Genomic DNA, 19,494 nt, shown 5'->3' with positions numbered 1-19,494 from the left:
ACTGCAAGTCCAAGCGGGGGAAATCTCAGCCCCGGGGATGCGCTGAAATCTGCGGTGCAATTCTCATCCCAGGGCAACGTTTTCCTCTCAGCCTTGGGGTGATCCCCAGGGAGTTCTGCAGACCCTGACTACTGTGTTAGGACAACCAAGTATTTGAAGCTTCTCATGCCTTTTTAACAGAAGCCTTGAGCCTGGAGGGCAGGAAGGAGTCACTGTCACTGGAGGTGTTGAAGCCAAGCCTGGCTGAGGCACTTAGTGCCATGTTCTGGTTGGTTGGGCAGGGCTGGGTGCTAGGTTGGGCTGGCTGAGCTTGGAGCTCTCTTCCAACCTGCTTGGTTCTATGATTCTAGGAAGCTTGCAGAAGAAAGAGTAGCAGAAGAGTTAGCAGCAAGAAGGGAAGCCAAGAGAAGGGCAAACACGACGGTGCCACAGGGCACAGCGTGTGCCCCAGCCACTGCTTATGCTGTGTCCTAGGGGACCCCAGCTGCTGAGGCTCCTCATTCTTTGACACCTTGAAGGCTCACTTTGGCCTAGGCTTTAGCAGGAGGAATCGTTGCTCCACCTGTCCTTTGCTTTGGGGGTCTGGCTTCTCGGGGCTGAGGTCCACGTCTGGCTGTGGGATGAGATGAAGGAAGCAGGAGAAGAAGATGCACACATGGCAGGAGCCAGGGCAAGGTGGCATTGCCAGGACAGTGTGCCCCATGCACGTGACCTGAGTCCTGTGCTCTGCATTGCTGTCAGGGGGCCTGTGTGAAGGAGAGAGTCCTTTTGAATGCCCCCCACATCCCAGCCCTTCCTTACCACTCTTGTTCAAGCCCAGCCACTCGTAGCAGGAGAAGGCTCAGGCCGTGTCACTGGCGTCACTACGTACTGAGCACACTTGGAGACTGCTGGCAGCAGCTCAAAAGGATTATTCACAGTTCCTGGAGCTGCCAAAGAGGCCTTCCACTGCAGGAGTGGTTCCCTGGATCATGGCAGGATGTGCCTGCCAGGACAGCAATGCCCTCAGCTGCAGGAGCTGCCTGTCAGGACAGCAGTGCCCTCAGCTGCAGGAGCTGCCTGTCAGGACAGCAATGCCCTCAGCTACAGTTGCCTGCCAGGACAGCAATGCCCTCAGCTGCAGGAGTCACCTGCCAGGACAGCAATGCCCTCAGCTGCAGGAGTCACCTGCCAGGACAGCAGTGCCCTCAGCTGCAGGAGTCACCTGCCAGGACAGCAGTGCTCTAAGCTGCAGGAGTCACCTGCCAGGACAGCAGTGCCCTCAGCTGCAGGAGTCACCTGCCAGGACAGCAATGCCCTCAGCTGCAGGAGTCACCTGCCAGGACAGCAATGCCCTCAGCAGCAGGAGCTGCCTGCCAGGACAGCAATGCCCTCAGCTGCAGTTGTCTGCCAGGACAGCAATGCCCTCAGCTGCAGTTGTCTGCCAGGACAGCAATGCCCTCAGCTGCAGGAGCTGCCTGTCAGGACAGCAATGCCCTCAGCTGCAGGAGCTGCCTGCCAGGACAGCAATGCCCTCAGCTGCAGTTGTCTGCCAGGACAGCAATGCCCTCAGCTGCAGGAGCTGCCTGTCAGGACAGCAATGCCCTCAGCTGCAGGAGCTGCCTGTCAGGACAGCAATGCCCTCAGCTGCAGGAGCCGCCTGCCAGGACAGCAGTGCCCTCAGCTGCAGGAGTCGTCTGCCAGGACAGCAATGCCCTCAGCTGCAGGAGTTGTCTGCCAGGACAGCAATGCCCTCAGCTGCAGGAGTTGTCTGCCAGGACAGCAGTGCCCTCAGCTTCAGGAGTTGCCTGCCAGGACAGCAATGCCCTCAGCTGCAGGAGCTGCCTGTCAGGACAGCAGTGCCCTCAGCTGCAGTTGCCTGCCAGGACAGCAATGCCCTCAGCTGCAGTTGCCTGCCAGGACAGCAGTGCCCTCAGCTGCAGTTGCCTGCCAAGACAGCAGTGCCCTCAGCTGCAGTTGCCTGCCAGGACAGCAATGCCCTCAGCTGCAGTTGCCTGCCAGGACAGCAGTGCCCTCAGCTGCAGGAGTTGCCTGTCAGGACAGCAGTGCCCTCAGCTGCAGGAGTTGCCTGTCAGGACAGCAATGCCCTCAGCTGCAGGAGTTGTCTGCCAGGACAGCAATGCCCTCAGCTGCAGGACTCCCCCTCCAGCCCCGGGCAGCTGTGGTTGAGAGTGCTGAGTGACAAGAAGGACACCAGGTACTTAGCCAAGGCTGAAGTGGTGATGGTGAAGACAGGGCCAACCTGTGCATTGGCCAGAAGCTACTCTGGCTGTGTCTCTCAGAGGACAGTGCTGTCACCTTCCCTCTCCACATTGTAGCTCTTTTGCCACCAGGGAGTGGAGACTTCTCCTACCTCACGTTGCCTTTGTGTTTCCAGGGTGCAATTCTGGGCCATAGTGCAGATGCTTCACACACAGAAGCCTTTTCATCTTCTCTCCTGTGGTCAAGGAGATCAAGTCTGATCAAGTGACACAGGCCTGTGGGCAGAGCCACCAGAGGTGCCAAAGGCACAAAACATGTGCCCACCTGCACAGCTGGAGGACAGCAGAGGTTTTGGGCGTCCAGTTACCATGGCAGAAGCAGCTGCAAACACCTCTGTGCCACACTGCATTGCTCACCAGAGCAGCATGTGCCCAGGCTGGCTGACAGCAGGTGGGTGGCAGGGAAGTGAGTGCCACTGGCTGGAGAGATGGCAGCCAGAGTGTGACCAGCAGGGCAAGGGAGATTCTTGTGCCCCTGTGCTCAGCACTGCTCAGGTCACCCCTGGAGTGCTGTGTCCAGTTCTGGGCCCCTCAGTTCAAGAAAGATGCTGAGGTGCTGGAAGGTGTTTGGAGAAGGGCAGCAAGGCTGGGGAGGGGCCTGGAGCAGAGCCCTGTGAGGAGAGGCTGAGGGAGCTGGGGGGGTGCAGGCTGCAGCAGAGGAGGCTCAGGGCAGAGCTGATTGCTGCCTGCAGCTGCCTGCAGGGAGGCTGTAGCCAGGTGGGGTTGGGCTCTGCTGCCAGGCAAGCAGCAGCAGCAGAAGGGGACACAGCCTGGAGCTGTGCCAGGGCAGGTCTAGGCTGGATGTGAGGAGGAAGTTGCTGGCAGAGAGAGTGATTGGCACTGGAATGGGCTGCCCAGGGAGGTGGTGGAGTCTTTGTGCCTGGAGGTGTTGCAGCCAAGCCTGGCTGGGGCACTTAGTGCCATGGTCTGGTTGGTTGGGCAGGGCTGGGTGCTAGGTTGGGGTGGCTGAGCTTGGAGCTCTCTGCCAACCTGCTTGGTTCTGTGATTCTGTTAAGCAGGATTGAGCTCAGGAGATACTCAGGTTGCACCAGGTGCATGGTGTAGTCAGTGAGGAGGTGTCAGGTGATAGGATGGACTCAGTGACCCTGGAGGCCTTTTCCCAGCTGGTTAATTCTGTGATCCACATGAGGTTCTTCAGTGCAGGTCTGGCCTGGCCTGTGCTGTGTGTGATCTGCCTGAGGCAGCAAGAGTATGTGGTGCTGGATCAGAGAAGAACCTAGAGTTGGCAGGAGCCAGAGAAACCACCCAATGGGGCTGTGCAGGACCAGAAATCAAGAGAAAGAGCAAGGGTCAGGAGAAGGCTTAGAAGCAGACAGAATGAGCTTAATGTAAGAGATGGATTCACTGCAAGCACTGCCTGGAGCAGCTGATCACAGCCCTCAGCTCCAAGGCTAGCCAGGAGAGGGTCCTTGGCCAGTACCAGATCACAGAAGGGGGAGCTGCAGCAGAGGGATGTATTTTGAAGTGATATCTTTCAAATCCAAACCTACATGGGACTCCTTTTAGTGATTAATTTAGCCTGTGCTGTGAACTGGGCTCTCCTTTCACTGTGTTTGCAAAGGCAGCTGTTGAAAGCAGCCCCAGAGCTGGATTAGGAGTATGAAGAGCTCTGCAGCAGGACCTTGACCACCTGGACAGATGGGCAGAGTCCAAGGGGATGGCTTCAATAGCTCCAAGTGCAGGGTGCTGCACTTTGGCCACAACAACCCCATGCAGAGATACAGGCTGGGGTCGGAGTGGCTGAGAGCAGCCAGACAGAGAGGGATCTGGGGGTGCTGATTGATACCCACCTGAACATGAGCCAGCAGTGTGCCCAGGTGGCCAAGAGAGCCAGTGGCATCCTGGCCTGCATCAGGAATGGTGTGGTCAGCAGGAGCAGGGAGGTCATTCTGCCCCTGGACTCTGCACTGGTTAGACCACACCTTGAGTACTGTGTTCAGTTCTGGGTCCCCCAGTTTAGGAGGGACATTGAGATGCTTGAGCATGTCCAGAGAAGGGCGACAAGGCTGGGGAGAGGCCTTGAGCACAGCCCTACAAGGAGAGGCTGAGGGAGCTGGGATTGGTTAGCCTGGAGAAGAGGAGGCTCAGGGCAGACCTTATTGCTGTCTGCAACTACCTGAGGGGAGGTTGTGGCCAGGAGGAGGTTGCTCTCTTCTCTCAGGTGGCCAGCACCAGAACAAGAGGACACAGCCTCAGGCTGTGCCAGGGGAGATTTAGGCTGGAGGTGAGGAGAAAGTTCTTCCCTGAGAGAGTCATTGGACACTGGAATGGGCTGCCCGGGGAGGTGGTGGAGTCGCCGTCCCTGGAGCTGTTCAAGGCAGGACTGGACGTGGCACTTGGTGCCATGGTCTGGCCTTGAGCTCTGTGCTAAAGGGTTGGACTTGATGGTCTGTGAGGTCTCTTCCAACCCTGATGATGATGCTGATGATGATGATGTTGAAATAAATGAGAACCAAAGTCCTGGCTGAGCTGCTGTAGTGTCTCATGGCTGGGCATCAGCTTGCTGAAGCTGCCCAGTCCAGAGTTCTGCTGGAGTGCTGTGCTGGGAACAGTAATGAAGCAGATTCTGGGGATGGTTTCTAACACGTGCCAGCTGGCTCCCAGCCCCTGTCAAAGCAGCAGCGTTCTGCAAACTCATGGTCAGGGATGACTTTGATCTTGGAAGGGCTTTGTAGTGCTGGAAGGAAATGGGAGGATAGGAGGGAGGGTGAAGGGTACAAGAAGCAGGGAGTGAAAGAGAGTAACATGCACTAGTTCAGCCTGAAGGAAAGAAGACTCCAGGGGGACCTGTGATGGCTTGGGTGTTACCTGCTCCTCCACACTTAAAAGCAGCCCTGAGGAGAGGGACCTGGGGGTGCTGCTGGAGGAGAAGTTCCACAGGAGCCAGCAGTGTGCACTTGCAGCCCAGAGAGCAAGCAGAGCCTGGGCTGCAGCAGCAGCAGTGTGGCCAGCAGGGCCAGGGAGGGGATTCTGCCCCTCTGCTGTGCTCTGCTCTGCTGAGACCCCACCTGGAGCACTGCATCCAGCTCTGGAGTCCCAATTCTAAGAGGGCTGTGGAGATGCTGGAGAGTGTCCAGAGCAGGGCCAGGAGGATGCTCAGAGAGCTGCAGCAGCTCTGCTGTGAGCACAGACTGAAAGAGTTGGGGCTGTGCAGGATGCAGCAGAGGAGGCTCCCAGGGGACCTTCTTGTGGCCTTCCAGCATCTGAAGGGGGCTCCAGAAAAGCTGGGGAGGGACTTTTGAGGCTGTGAGGGAGTGTCAGGAGTGGGGGGAATGGAGCAGAGGTGGAGGTGGGGAGAGTGAGGCTGGAGGTGAGGAGGAAGTTGTTGAGCAGGAGAGTGGTGAGAGGCTGGAATGGGTTGCCCAGGGAGGGGGTTGAGGCCCCATGGCTGGAGGTGTTTGAGGCCAGGCTGGCTGAGGCTGTGTGCAGCCTGCTCTAGGGTAGGGTGTCCCTGGGCATGGCAGGGGGGTTGGCACTGGCTGCTCCTTGTGGTCCCTTCCAGCCCTGACTGAGTCTAAGAAAATCACCCAGACCAGACTCAGTAGCTGCCAGTTAAGGACTGAAGCTTTCTGTTCACAGCTCAGCACAAGATACGAGCAGAGAGTTACAGCAGTTACAGCTGCAGACAGAAACAGACAAGTCAAAGGCACCACAGAAACACAACAGCCCTGCCAGGAACCAGAGTGCCCAGCAGGGGCTCCCAACCACCCTTCCACCTCCTTCCCACCCCTCTGCCTTATCCCAGCCTTTGCCTTAGGTGCAAGGTGAGTTTGGAGAGTCAGCCAGGGGGGTTAGGAAGCAGAAGGATTAGTCACACAGACAGCAGGTTAGAGAGAGAGAAGGGAGGCAGCCAGAGCCAGACAGCAACTCCTCTATCCACATTTGTTTTCTTCTTTTATCCATCTCAGCAAGCCTCTGAGTGCAGCAGACATCACCACTCTTTCCTTTTCTCAGCCATTAATCTAATTCCTCTCACCAAAATATTCCAGCTAGCTTCATACCAGCACAGGAGCTCAGAGCTGCCTGACAGTACCTGAAGGGGTCCTGCAGGAAGGCTGCAGAGGGACTTTTCCTAAGGGTGTCTAGAGCCAGGCCAAGGGAGGATGACTGGAAGCTGAGGCAGAGCAGGGTTAGACTGGAGCTGAAGAAGAAGTTCTTCAGTGTGAGGGTGGTGAGAGTCTGGAACAGGCTGCCCAGGGAGGCTGTGGCTGCCTCCTGCCTGGGGGTGTTCAAGGCCAGGCTGGATGAGACCTTGAGCAGCTGAGTCTAGTTGAGAGGTGTCCCTGTTGGAGCAACTCATCTCTGAGGTCCCTTCCAGCTTGAGGCATTCTGTGACTGTATGGTTTGTGGGCACAGTTCTGGAGGTGCCTTGGTCAGCAGTGAGCCTTCTGCTCCAGGGCTGTGCTGGAGGGCTCTGAATCCTCCTGTGCTGTCTTTCTAGCAAACCTCAGCTCAGAGATACAGAAGTTGCTCTGATTAAATTCCTCACAGGGGAAGAAAGCTGCAGTGCTGCTGTAGCAGCACAGGAAAGCTGGAAAGCCTTGAATACCTCCTCAGAATGGGAAAAAAAGACACATATGTTGGTCTCTCTTTCCCTGCCACATTCCTCACTAATGTTACGTGATGACAGTTATCATTTCCTCCTCTTTCTTTCTTTCTGTCTTCAGTGACATTTTAAATTCACTAACTTCCAACCCTGGAAGGACATTCTGAGCAGCCAAGGGGGTTTGCTGTGACTCCTAAGAATTTCAAAGAATAAAGCCCTTAACAAGCCACAACAATCCCAAGCAGTGCTGCAGGCTGGGCACAGAGGGGCTGAGAGCAGCCAAGCAGAGAGGGAGCTGGGGGTGCTGGCAGAGAGGAGCTGCAGAGGAGGCAGCAGTGCCCAGGTGGGCAGCAGAGCCAATGGCATCCTGGGCTGGCTCAGGAGCAGTGTGGGCAGCAGGACAAGGGAGGTTCTTGTGCCCCTGTGCTCAACACTGCTCAGGACATCCCTGGAGTGCTGTGTCCAGTTCTGGGCTCCTCAGTTTAAGAGAGATGCTGAGGTGCTGGAAGGTGTTTGGAGAAGGGCAGCAAGGCTGAGGAGGGGCCTGGAGCACAGCCCTGTGAGGAGAGGCTGAGGGAGCTGGGGGGGTGCAGGCTGCAGCAGAGGAGGCTCAGGGCAGAGCTCATTGCTGCCTGCAGCTGCCTGCAGGGAGGCTGTAGCCAGGTGGGGTTGGGCTCTGCTGCCAGGCAGCCAGCAACAGAAGAAGGGGACACAGCCTGGAGCTGTGCCAGGGCAGGTCTAGGCTGGATGTGAGGAGGAAGATGCTGGCAGAGAGAGTGGTTGGCATTGGAATGGGCTGCCCAGGGAGGTGGTGGAGTGGCTGTGGCTGGAGGTGTTGCAGCCAAGCCTGGCTGGGGCACTGAGTGCCATGGTCTGGTTGGTTGGGCAGGGCTGGGTGCTAGGTTGGGCTGGCTGAGCTTGGAGCTCTCTTCCAGCCTGCTTGATTCTGTGTTTCTAAGTTCTGCCATGCTACTGCACCCACAAAAGATGCTGTCAGTGAAAACAACCTTTAGTTAAGTTCTAGGGCTCCAGCAGACCACTGAGCTAAGCAACTAACCTTGCACCAGCTCAGCTCCCGGAGAGGTCAATAACCATCTCTGTGCACTCCTCACCTGCTGTAATTGCAAGGTGAGGCAACTCAGTGTGAACTCTGGTGTGAGAACTTCAAGCTAAAGCATTTCCTCCCCAGCTGTGTGGCAGTAGGTCAGGTTTGTGTCTTGAGCCACCAGAAAACAAGGAGCTGGGAAGGATAAGCTTATTGTTTACAGGAGACAGCCTGGCCCCACTGCATGGAGACCTTGAACTGCAATGTCAGTGCAAGCGAGCCTTGAGTCAGGCTTGCACTTCATACCAGTCAGACCCTCTGTGTAGACATATTTAATTGACTTACAACTAATTAGCAGCAAAGAAATGGATGTAAATCACTTCTAAAGCAATTTAAGTGTGTGCAATGTCGCTCATCCTCTTAATTAAAATCCTGTTAATTCATGCAGGTGCTGTGATTGCACAAAACACATTGGGAGCTTCCACACACAGTGCACCTTGAGCTCTGACAGCAAAAATGCCCATGGCACTGAGTCATAGGATCTATGATCAAGCAGGCTGGAAGAGAGCTCCAAGCTCAGCCAGCCCAACCTAGCACCCAGCCCTGCCCAACCAACCACACCATGGCACTAAGTGCCCCAGCCAGGCTTGGCTGCAACACCTCCAGCCACGGCCACTCCACCACCTCCCTGGGCAGCCCATTCCAATGCCAATCACTCTCTCTGCCAGCAACTTCCTCCTCACATCCAGCCTAGACCTGCCCTGGCACAGCTCCAGGCTGTGTCCCCTTCTTCTGGTTTTGGCTGCCTGGCAGCAGAGCCCAACCCCACCTGGCTACAGCCTCCCTTCAGGCAGCTGCAGACAGCAACGAGCTCTGCCCTGAGTCCCCCAGCAATATACACAAGCACAAATGTCATGCCCAGAGAAAAGTTCTTGACAGTTATGTCCAGCTTGGCCTCAAGGTGATGTCATTCCAATGTGCATCACATGGTTTTGGCATCCTTGCTTCCAGAGTCTGCTTGGATGCTGAAGCAGGCTGGCAGAGGGGGCAGCAGGAATTGAGAGGCTCTCCCTCGACCTTGATATCATTCCAGGCTGGGAGACTGGGAGCAGCCCTGCAGAAAAGGGCTTGGGAGTGCTGGTGGGTGTGAAGCTGGGCAGGAGCCAGCAGTGGGCACTGGCAGCCCAGAAGGCCACACACTGTCACAGCTGTCACACTGTGCCTCAGTAGCTGTCAGTTGCCACCACTGATCTGTTCCCAGGAAATTGCCAAGCTTGGCTGGAGGCTCCAGCTGTGGGCACTCCAGCTGTGGGCACCACCTGTGCTGCAGCATCCAGGTGCAGAAGGGAAGGGTTTCCTTTCTTTTGTGTGCTTTCCATGTGGCTGACAGGCTGGGGGTGATGAGATTGAGAGCAGAAAGGGACTTGGGGGTGCTGGTGAGTTAGAAGCTGGGCAGGAGCCAGCAGTGGGCACCTGCAGCCCAGAAGGCCAATGGCAGGCTGGGGTGCATCCAAAGCAGCGTGGGGAGAGATGGAGAGAGGGGATCCTGCCCCTCTGCTCTGCTCTGGGGAGACCTCACCTGCAGTGCTGTGTCCAGCTCTGGGGGTCCTCAATACAAGAGAGACATGAACCTGATAGAGAGGGTCCAGAGGAGGCCATCAAGGTGCTCAGAGAGCTGCAGCACCTCTGCTACAGAGACAGAATGACAGAATTGGAGCTGCTCAACCTGGAGAGGAGAAGACTCCAGGGAGACCTTAGAGCTGCATTTCAATATCTGAAGGGGACCTACAGACAGGCTGGAGAGGGACAGTTCAGAAGGGCCTGAGGGGATAGGATGAGGGCAATGGTTTGGTACTGAAACAGGGCAGAGTTAGGTTGGACATCAGGAGGAAGCTGTGCACAGTGAGAGGGGTGAAATCCTGGCACAGGCTGCCCAGGGCTGTGGTTGAAGCCCCATGGCTGGAGGCATTCAGGATCTGACTGGCTGTGGCCCTGGGCAGCCTGCTGCAGTTGGAGGTGTCCCTGCTGAGCACAGGGGAGTGGGCAAAATGCCCTTTGAAGGCCTCTTCCAGATCAATGCCATCTGTGAAGCAGTGAAGCCCCCCTGCAAAATCCAGAACGACAACAGGCCTGGCTGAAGCAGGCAGCCCTTTGGCTGTTGTTGTAGTGCAGTGACAGAATCCTTGCTGTGAGAGCTGGGGAGGGAGAGCAGCTCTTGCTGCACGGCAGGAAGGGCCACAGCAGGTCAGCAGCCCCTGCCAGAGGAGCAGCCTCTTCCCGTAGGGCTCCAGACTCCCCTTGCCCCCACAGCTTCTGCCACATCCTCCACCTGGCACCACCCAGGAGTTCTGACCCCATGCCTCTGCTGCCCCAGGAGCTCCTATTATGGGGCTGAACCTTCAGACAGCTGAGCTACAGGTGGAGGGGGCAGAGGTGGGAGCACTTCTCTGCTCACAGGAAGAAACTGGGACAGCTCAGTGATGCCTTGGAGGCTGTCACGCAGCAGGAGCAATGCAGGCACAAAGCTGTGCGTTGCTGGAAGGCTCCTGAGAGTGTTGTCCTGCACAGCTAGAAGCCCACCTCTGCATCCCTTTGGAGAGCCAGACAAAGCCCTATCAAAGGAGATTTCCATTATGAGTCTCTGGAGCCTTGCCAGCCCTACCTAGATGTGTTCCTGTGCCAAATGCACTAGACCCTATGCTCCTGCTCCGGCAGGGGGGTTGGACTGGAAGATCTCCAGAGGTCCCTTCCAACCCCTGACATCCTATGAGCTTCCCTTACTTAGCTCAAGATTCTTTTCCAAAGCTCTTGATGAAACTAGAGTCACCATGTTCCTTGGAAAAAACTGCTTAGTGCTACCTTGGTCCTTCTGGAAGACAGGAGAAGGGAAGGGAAGGGAAGGGAAGGGAAGGGAAGGGAAGGGAAGGGAAGGGAAGGGAAGGGAAGGGAAGGGAAGGGAAGGGAAGGGAAGGGAAGGGAAGGGAAGGGAAGGGAAGGGAAGGGAAGGGAAGGGAAGGGAAGGGAAGGGAAGGGAAAAGAGGAATCACGCAGGTTGGAAGAGAGCTCCAAGCTCAGCCAGCCCAACCTAGCACCCAGCCCTGCCCAACCAACCAGACCATGGCACTCAGTGCCCCAGCCAGGCTTGGCTTCAACACCTCCAGCCACGGCCACTCCACCACCTCCCTGGGCAGCCCATTCCAATGCCAATCACTCTCTCTGCCAGCAACTTCCTCCTCACATCCAGCCTAGACCTGCCCTGGCACAGCTTGAGCCTCTGTCCCCTTCTTCTGGTGCTGGGTGCCTGGCAGCAGAGCTCAACCCCACCTGGCTACAGCCTCCCTGCAGGCAGCTGCAGACAGCAATGAGGTCACCCTCACCTTGGGCGCTGCTGTGCCCAAGGAGAGGTGAAGCAGAGCTGCCAGCAGGCGTTAGCCACAGCTTCAGCAGAGGTGGCTCTTTCCCTCGGGTGCAATGCCTCACACAAAGGCACTCCTCCCTTAAGGAGTCCCTGGGGCCGCTGTGCTGTGGTTTTTTCAGGCTCTCTGGTGCACATATCTGTCTGTCTGGCATCCTCCCAAAGCTCTGCAGAGACAAAATGTGAGGTGAACATCTGGTTCGCACTCTCACAGCCTTTATTAAGCGCTAATATCTCCTGCAGAAAAGCACCATCTGCCACAGCTCCAGCCCTTGCTCTTCCAGCATGGAAAAGCATCTTTGCCACTCCAGTCCCCACGGCTTCCTGAGGGTGACAACAGCAGGCTCCAAGTGTTGCTTTGCCTCCAAAATCCTAGGGGAGGGTTTAGTTCAGTGAGAAGCAGCAAGAGTGGCAGCTCCACCTCACATGGCACAGGGTTTGCTGCAGCATTTGAGTAAGTGCATTGCTGAAGGGTTTGATAACTTCTTCAGCAGCTTAATAGGCACAGAATCAGGGAACATTAGGAGCTGGAAGGGATCTCAAAAGCTCATCCAGTCCAACCCCCCTGCCACAGCAGCATCACCCAGGGCAGCTCATGCAGGAGCGCATCCAGGTGGGTCTTGGGTGTCTCCAGGGAGAGACTCCACAGCCTCTCTGGGCAGCCTGCTCCAGGGCTCTGCCACCCTCACAGGGAAAAAGATTCCCTTCTGTTCCCAGGGCACCTCCTCTGCTGCAGCTGGCACCCAGTGCCCCTTGTGCTGCCCTTGGCCTGCCCTGAGCAGAGCCTGGCTCTGTGCTCCTGACACTGCCCTGCACATCTAATAGAATCATAGAATCAATCAGGTTGGAAGAGAGCTCCAAGCTCAGCCAGCCCAACCTAGCACCCAGCCCTGCACAACCAACCAGACCATGACACTAAGTGCCCCAGCCAGGCTTGGCTTCAACCTCTCCAGGGGTCTTGATCAGCAGCACTGAGAGCAGCCCTCAGGCTCCTCTGCTGCAAGCTCCCAGCCCCAGCTCCCTCAGCCTGTCCTCGCAGGGAGATGTTCCACTGCCTGCAGCAGCTTTGTGGCTCTGTGCTGGACTCTTTCAAGCAGTTCCTGTGGTGTGGATTTTGCAGTATCTCCCCTGCCCCTCAGAAAATGTCTGGAACAGAGAGAGAGAGTTTGTTGAAGAGACATAGAAAGTGAATTTTCATGCCACTTCTGTCATTTTAATCTCTCTCCTTAAGCTCAGTAATACCCAAAAGGCAGGGGAGAAAACGCCTCTGAGACATCACTTGCTTGCAGCCTCCTGGGCTCTTTGCCCTTATTCTCACCCATTACTAAAGCAAAGCTAAATAAATGCTATTAAAAGGCTAAATTCAGCTTCTTGTCTCTTGGTGTCCTAACATCATGTCGATAAGGAGCTGCACACACATTGCTATGCCTGAGGAGCACCACAAAACTGATGCCTCCAAAGGGCTTTGCAAAGTCAGGCCTGCCTGGAGAGGACAAGGCTGATTTCAAACCCCTGCAGCTGGCAGCTGAAGAGCTTTGCTCAGTGAGCTGCTGCTGGGAACTCTGTTAGCTACAGGAGAGGACAGAGACCAAGATGGATCCAGTTATCAGCAGCTGGCTGAGGACAAAGGGTTGATTCTATGATTCACAGGATTGGGTGGTGCTTGTGGCGTTTGTCTGTCCTCTCTTCTGCCACTGGCACCATCCAGCAGGTATAAATTCAGAGTCTGGGATTCTCTTTAAACAGAAAGGATCCATAGTAGCCTGGAGTGGAGAAAGACACCCTGCACCTGAGCATTGCACTTCAGGTCAGATCATAGAATCATAACTAGGTTGGAAGAGAGCTCCAAGCTCAGCCAGCCCAACCTAGCACCCAGCCCTGCCCAACCAACCAGACCATGGCACTAAGTGCCCCAGCCAGGCTTGGCTTCAACACCTCCAGCCACAGCCACTCCACCACCTCCCTGGGCAGCCCATTCCAATGCCAATCACTCTCTCTGACAACAACTTCCTAACAACATCCAGCCTAGACCTGCCCTGGCACAGCTTCAGGCTGTGTCCCCTTCTTCTGGTGCTGCTTGCCTGGCAGCAGAGCCCAACCCCACCTGGCTACAGCCTCCCTACAGGCAGCTGCAGGCAGCAATGAGCTCTGCCCTGAGCCTCCTCTGCTGCAGGCTGCACACCCCCAGCTCCCTCAGCCTCTCCTCACAGGGCTCTGCTCCAGGACCCTCCCCAGCCTTGCTGCCCTTCTCCAAACACCTTCCAGCACCTCAACAGCTCTCTGCCACCCCTTGAGTGCTGTCCCCAGTTCTGGAGCCCCCAGCACAAGCAGCACAGGGAAGTGTTGGAGGCAGTGCAGAGGAGGCCACCAAGATGCTGAGAGGGCTGCAGCAGCTCTGCTGTGAGGCCAGGCTGAGAGAGTTGGGGCTGTGCAGGCTGGAGAGGAGAAGGCTTTGGAGGAGCCCTTGGAGTGGCCTTGCAGGATCTGCAGGGGGCTGCAGGAGGGCTGGGGAGGGACTATTGACAAGGTCTGGGAATGGCAGGAGGAGGAGGAATGGGTTTGAAGTGTCAGAGGGGAGATTGAAAGTGGATGTTAGGAAAGGGTTCTGTGCAGTGAGGGTGGTGAGACACTGGCACAGGTTGCCCAGGGAGGCTGTGGAGCACAGAATCACCCAATGTGATCAAAGATCACATTGGGTGATTCTGCGCCCCACAACCTCCCTGGAGATGTTCAGGACCAGGTTGGATGAGACCTTGAGCAACCTGTGCTAGTGGGAGGTGTCCCTGCCTATGGCAGTGGGTTGGACCTGGCTGAGCTTTGAGGTCCCTTCCTACCCAAGCTGTTCTGTGATTTTGTGTGAAGTGACAACCTGCCAATGTGTGCCCTGAGTCGGCTGTGGGAGCTGCTTCCATGCACTCAGCCAGGAGATCAGAGGACCTTGCTGCAGTGGATACTTCCAGCAGGGTATGAAGAGCTCCATCCCATGGCCTGAGGGTGCCTTGATTTGCTCCTTGGGGCAATCCTCGAGCACAGCTTTTCTCCAGAGCCAGCACACCACATGGCCACAGCTGGCAGGCTACAGCAGAGCCTTTTGCATCACTCAGTGCCTGCATAGCTCTCTCCTAAAAACCTCTTCTCGTTTTGCTTCCACAGAGACCCAATCCCTGGGATTTTCAAACAGCCTGGCTAACATAATCACACTTCCACCCATGTCTCTGCAGCCATTTCAGCAAGCCCTGCTCTGCCTTTTGCACTGGATTCCTATTCCACACAGAAGATCTGATAAACACTTCAACTAAAATGCTTTTAATTCAATCAGAAGAGTAAACAGTGGGGTTTGGGTTTAGCTATTCCATGGGTTGTTTTTTTTGGGGGAGCCACAAGCAGTTTTCCAAGTGAGTGGCTGGGGGGAGGGGGGTTGTAATGGAATGCAAAGCAAACAGTGAGAGTAAAAACATCACAGTTGTTCAAACAGGATTAGTAGAGCTTGTTCTAGCAGAGTTTCCAAGGATTTCAAAGAGGAAAGAGCAATTTTTTTATATATCAGAGAATCACAGAATCAAGCAGGTTGGAAGAGAGCTCCAAAGATCAGCCAGTCCAACCCAGCACCCAGCCCTGGCCAAGCAACCAGACCATGGCACTACATACATATGAATTATGTATATATATATATATAATCATAGAATCACAGAATCAAGCAGGTTGGAAGAAAGCTCCAAGCTCAGCCAGTCCAACCCAGCACCCAGCCCTGGTCAAGCAATCAGACCATGGCACTATATATATATATATATATATATATATATATATATAATATATGTATATATATATAACATCTTCATAGATGATCTGGATGAGGGCATGGAGTCAGTCATCAGCAAGTTTGCAGATGGCACCAAGCTGGGGGCAGATGTGGCTGGGTGGGAGGGCAGAAGGGCTCTGCAGCAGGACCTTGACCACCTGGACAGATGGGCAGAGTCCAAGGGGATGGTGTTCAATAGCTCCAAGTGCAGGGTGCTGCACTTTGGCCACAACAACCCCATGCAGAGATACAGGCTGGGGTCAGAGTGGCTGAGAGCAGCCAGACAGAGAGGGATCTGGGGGTGCTGATTGATACCTGCCTGAACATGAGCCAGCAGTGTGCCCAGGTGGCCAAGAGAGCCAGTGGCATCCTGACCTGCATCAGGAATGGTGTGGCCAGCAGGAGCAGGGAGGTCATTCTGCCCCTGGACTCTGCACTGGTCACACCACACCTTGAGTGCTGTGTTCAGTTCTGGGCCCCCCAGTTTAGGAGGGACATTGAGATGCTTGAGCGTGTCCAGAGAAGGGCAACGAGGCTGGGGAGAGGCCTTGAGCACAGCCCTACGAGGAGAGGCTGAGGGAGCTGGGATTGGTTAGCCTGGAGAAGAGGAGGCTCAGGGGTGACCTTATTGCTGTCTGCAACTACCTGAGGGGAGGTTGTGGCCAGGAGGAGGTTGCTCTCTTCTCTCAGGTGGCCAGCACCAGAACAAGAGGACACAGCCTCAGGCTGTGCCAGGGGAGATTTAGGCTGGAGGTGAGGAGAAAGTTCTTCCCTGAGAGAGTCATTGGGCACTGGAATGGGCTGCCTGGGGAGGTGGTGGAGTCGCCGTCCCTGGAGCTGTTCAAGGCAGGACTGGACGTGGCACTTGGTGCCATGGTCTGGCCTTGAGCTCTGTGCTAAAGGGTTGGACTTGATGATCTGTGAGGTCTCTTCCAACCTTGGTGATACTGTGACACTGTGTGGTGCTGTGTGATATTTAGGTTAAGGAGGTGAGGAAATGTGATGCCTGCTCAGAAGCTGTGCTTGGTAGGACCCCAGAGGTACTGTGCTCCCCAGACCATTTGTTTTTCACAGCCTCTCAGCCCTCTGCAGCTGACTCCAGTTTTGCCTTTGCTCAGCAGTCGCTTTCGCTCTGCTGTGTTAACACAACCTGGAAGCCAGCAAAGAGCCAAAACCTCTTCCTGGCATGTGTGCAGCTGTCAGGGAAACCTCACAGACTCATAGAATGGTAAGGATTGGCAGGGATCTCAAAAGCTCATCCAGTCCAACCCCCCTGCCACAGCAGCATCACCCAGGGCAGCTCACACAGCAACACATCCAGGTGGGGTTGGAAAGGCTCCAGAGAAGGAGACTCCACAGCCTCTCTGCGCAGCCTGTGCCAGGGCTCTGCCACCCTCACAGGGAAAAAGGTTTCCCTTCTGTCCCCATGGCAGCTCCTCTGCTCCAGCTGGCACTGCCCTTGTGCTGCCCTTGGCTAGCCCTGAGCAGAGCCTGGCTCTGTGCTCCTGACACTGCCCTGCACAGCTTGAGTGCAGCACTGAGGGCAGCCCTCAGGCTCCTCTGCTGCCAGCTCCCAGCCCCAGCTCCCTCAGCCTGTCCTCACAGGAGATGTTCCACTGCCTGCAGCAGCTTTGTGGCTCTGTGCTGGACCCTGAGGACCTTCTTGAAGTGTGGGACCCAGAACTGGTCACAGTATTAGAGAACTGACCTCACCAGGGCAGAGCAGTGGTGGAGGAGACCCTCTCTTGACCTACTAACCACAGCCCTTCTAATCCACCTCAGGATGCCATTGGCCTTTTTGGCCACAAGGGCTCAGGGGCACCAGGAAACACAACTCCTCCATGCTTCCTCACCATGCTTTTCACAGGCCACGTTAAGACATGATGCTAAGAAAGGGAGCACTTTCCTCACCAGGGGATGTGGGTTAGAGCCACACAGCACACAGAGTGTCTCAGCCTGTGCTTGGGCAACACCTCTTACTCTCATGCCCACGCTGCTGAATGTCTCTCTGCAGCCTTATTCCTTCTTCATCCCTCTCCATGCCTTTTGACATCATTTCCCAGCAAAACTTCCTGCCCAGTGCTGGAAACACCCAAAAGCAGGAGAGAAACATCATCCCTCCTCTGTGTTCAGCTGTGTTGAAGCACATGGCTGCTGGTGGCCATCCTCTTGCCCACAGCCCTGCTCCTCAAAGATGGGGCACAGCAGAGAGGTATCAGATGACTGCAAACCCCCTGCCAAATTAAAACTAGCAGGCAACCCAGAGAGGTCACTGCAGGTCCCCACAGGAGTTCTGGTGCACAAGAAGCTGAGCAGGAGTCAGCAAATGGGCACTTGCAGCCCAGACAGCCAATAGCAGCCTGGGCAGCAGCAAAAGGAGCGTGGCCAGCAGCTCGTTCTGCCACTCTGCTCTGCTGAGACCTCATCTGGAGTCCTGTGTCCAGCTCTGGAACCCCCAGCACAAGAGAGACATGACCCAGAGGAGGGTCACGAACATTATCTCTGAGTTGGAGCAGCTTTGCTACCAGGACAGGCTGGGAGAGCTGGGGGTGTGCAGCCTGGAGAAGAGAAGGCTCCAGGGGCACCTAATAACAACTTGTCAGTACCTGAAGGGGCTACAAGAAGGCTGCAGAGGGACTGTTTGCAGAGGCCTGCAGGAACAGGATGAGGGCAATGGTTTGAAATGAGAGCAGAGCAGATTGAGACTGGATGTGTGGAACAAGTTCTGCGCCATGAAGGTGCAAGAACACTGCAACAGGTTGCCCAGGGAGGTGGTTGGACCCTCATCCCTGGAGATACTGCTCTAGTGGAGGATGTCCCTGCTGACTGCAGGGGGGGTTGGACTGGATGCCTTTTGAAGGCCCATTCCAACCCAGACCATTCTGTGCTTTTCTGGTACTGCAGCACCTCTGGCTGTGGCTCAGCTGTCCAGCAAAGAATGGAATCTGTTGAATTGAAATGCAAGCAACACAAGGATGCAAAGAATGGGAAAGCTCCAGAGACCACCAAGACAAGTCAGAGACATACAACACTGCAGCAGCTTGCCCAGGGAGGTAGCTGAGTCCCCACTGCTGGAGATATTCAATGTCAGGCTTGACAAGGCTCGGAGCAACCTGACCCAGCTGGAGATGTCCCTGCTGAGTGCAGGGGGGGTGGATTAGATGAGCTTTGGAGGTCCCTTCCAGCCCAAACCACACTATGATGCCATGATGCCATTCCCTAGGTACCACACTGATTTTCCCATGGTAAGAAAATAGCTGTTGCTGGGAGCTGTGCAGCCTTCACCCTGGGTAGGGGTTTGCAGGCTGGTTGGCAAGCCCCTACTCATTCCTTCAAACACATTTGTGCTTCTGAAGTGCTCACTGGATTGCCTGGACAGATGAGTAGCAGCTCACAGGCTGTACACAACCTATTTGGCTTGTGTTGTTTCAGCCACTGACTATTGAGCTTGTGAGGTTCCACAAGGCCATGTGTGAGGTCCTGCACCTGGGTCAGTGCAATCCCAAGCTGAGATGGATTGGGAGTTACCTGCGCCTCACACAGGATGAAATCACTCAAACTAGACTCAGCCAGCTGGAAGTTAAGGAATGAAGCTTTGTATTCACAGCTTAGCACAATACACAAGCAGACAGTCACAATATTGGCTCAAGAGGAGCCAGCAGTGTGCACTTGCAGCCCAGAGAGCAAGCAGAGCCTGGGCTGCAGCAGCAGAAGTGTGGCCAGCAGGGCCAGGGAGGGGATTCTGCCCCTCTGCTCTGCTCTGCTCTGCTCTGCTCTGCTCTGCTGAGACCCCACCTGGAGTACTGCATCCAGCTCTGGAGCCCCTGGGACAAGAGGGCTGTGGAGATGCTGGAGAGTGTCCAGAGCAGAGCCAGGAGGATGCTGAGAGGCTGCAGCAGCTCTGCTGTGAGCACAGAGTGAAAGAGTTGGGGCTGTGCAGGCTGGAGCAGAGGAGGCTCCCAGGGGATCTTCTTGTGGCCTGCCAGCATCTGAAGGGGGCTACAAAAAAGTTAGGGAGGGACTTTTGAGGCTGTGAGGGAGTGTCAGGAGTGTGGGGAATGGAGCAAAGGTGGAGGTGGGGAGAGTGAGGCTGGAGGTGAGGAGGAAGTTGTTGAGCAGGAGAGTGGTGAGAGGCTGGAATGGGTTGCCCAGGGAGGCGATGGAAGCCTCATCCCTGGAGGTGTTCTTTGATCACATTGGGTGATTCTGTGCTCCACATCCACCCTGGAGGTGTTCCAGGCCAGACTGGATGAGACCTTGAGTGCCCTGTTCTAGTGGGAGGTGTTCCTGCCTATTGCAGGGGGGTTGGAACTGGCTGAGCTTTGAGATCCCTTCCAACCTAAACCATTCTATGATTCTGTTCAGGCTTTGCTTTATGTGAGTGACAATCTAAGTGACATGGTGTCA

The sequence above is a fragment of the Pogoniulus pusillus genome, chromosome 14, assembly GCF_015220805.1.
Source record: "Pogoniulus pusillus isolate bPogPus1 chromosome 14, bPogPus1.pri, whole genome shotgun sequence".
NCBI classification, from domain to species: Eukaryota; Metazoa; Chordata; class Aves; order Piciformes; family Lybiidae; genus Pogoniulus; species Pogoniulus pusillus.
Note: the sequence above shows the minus strand (reverse complement) of the source record.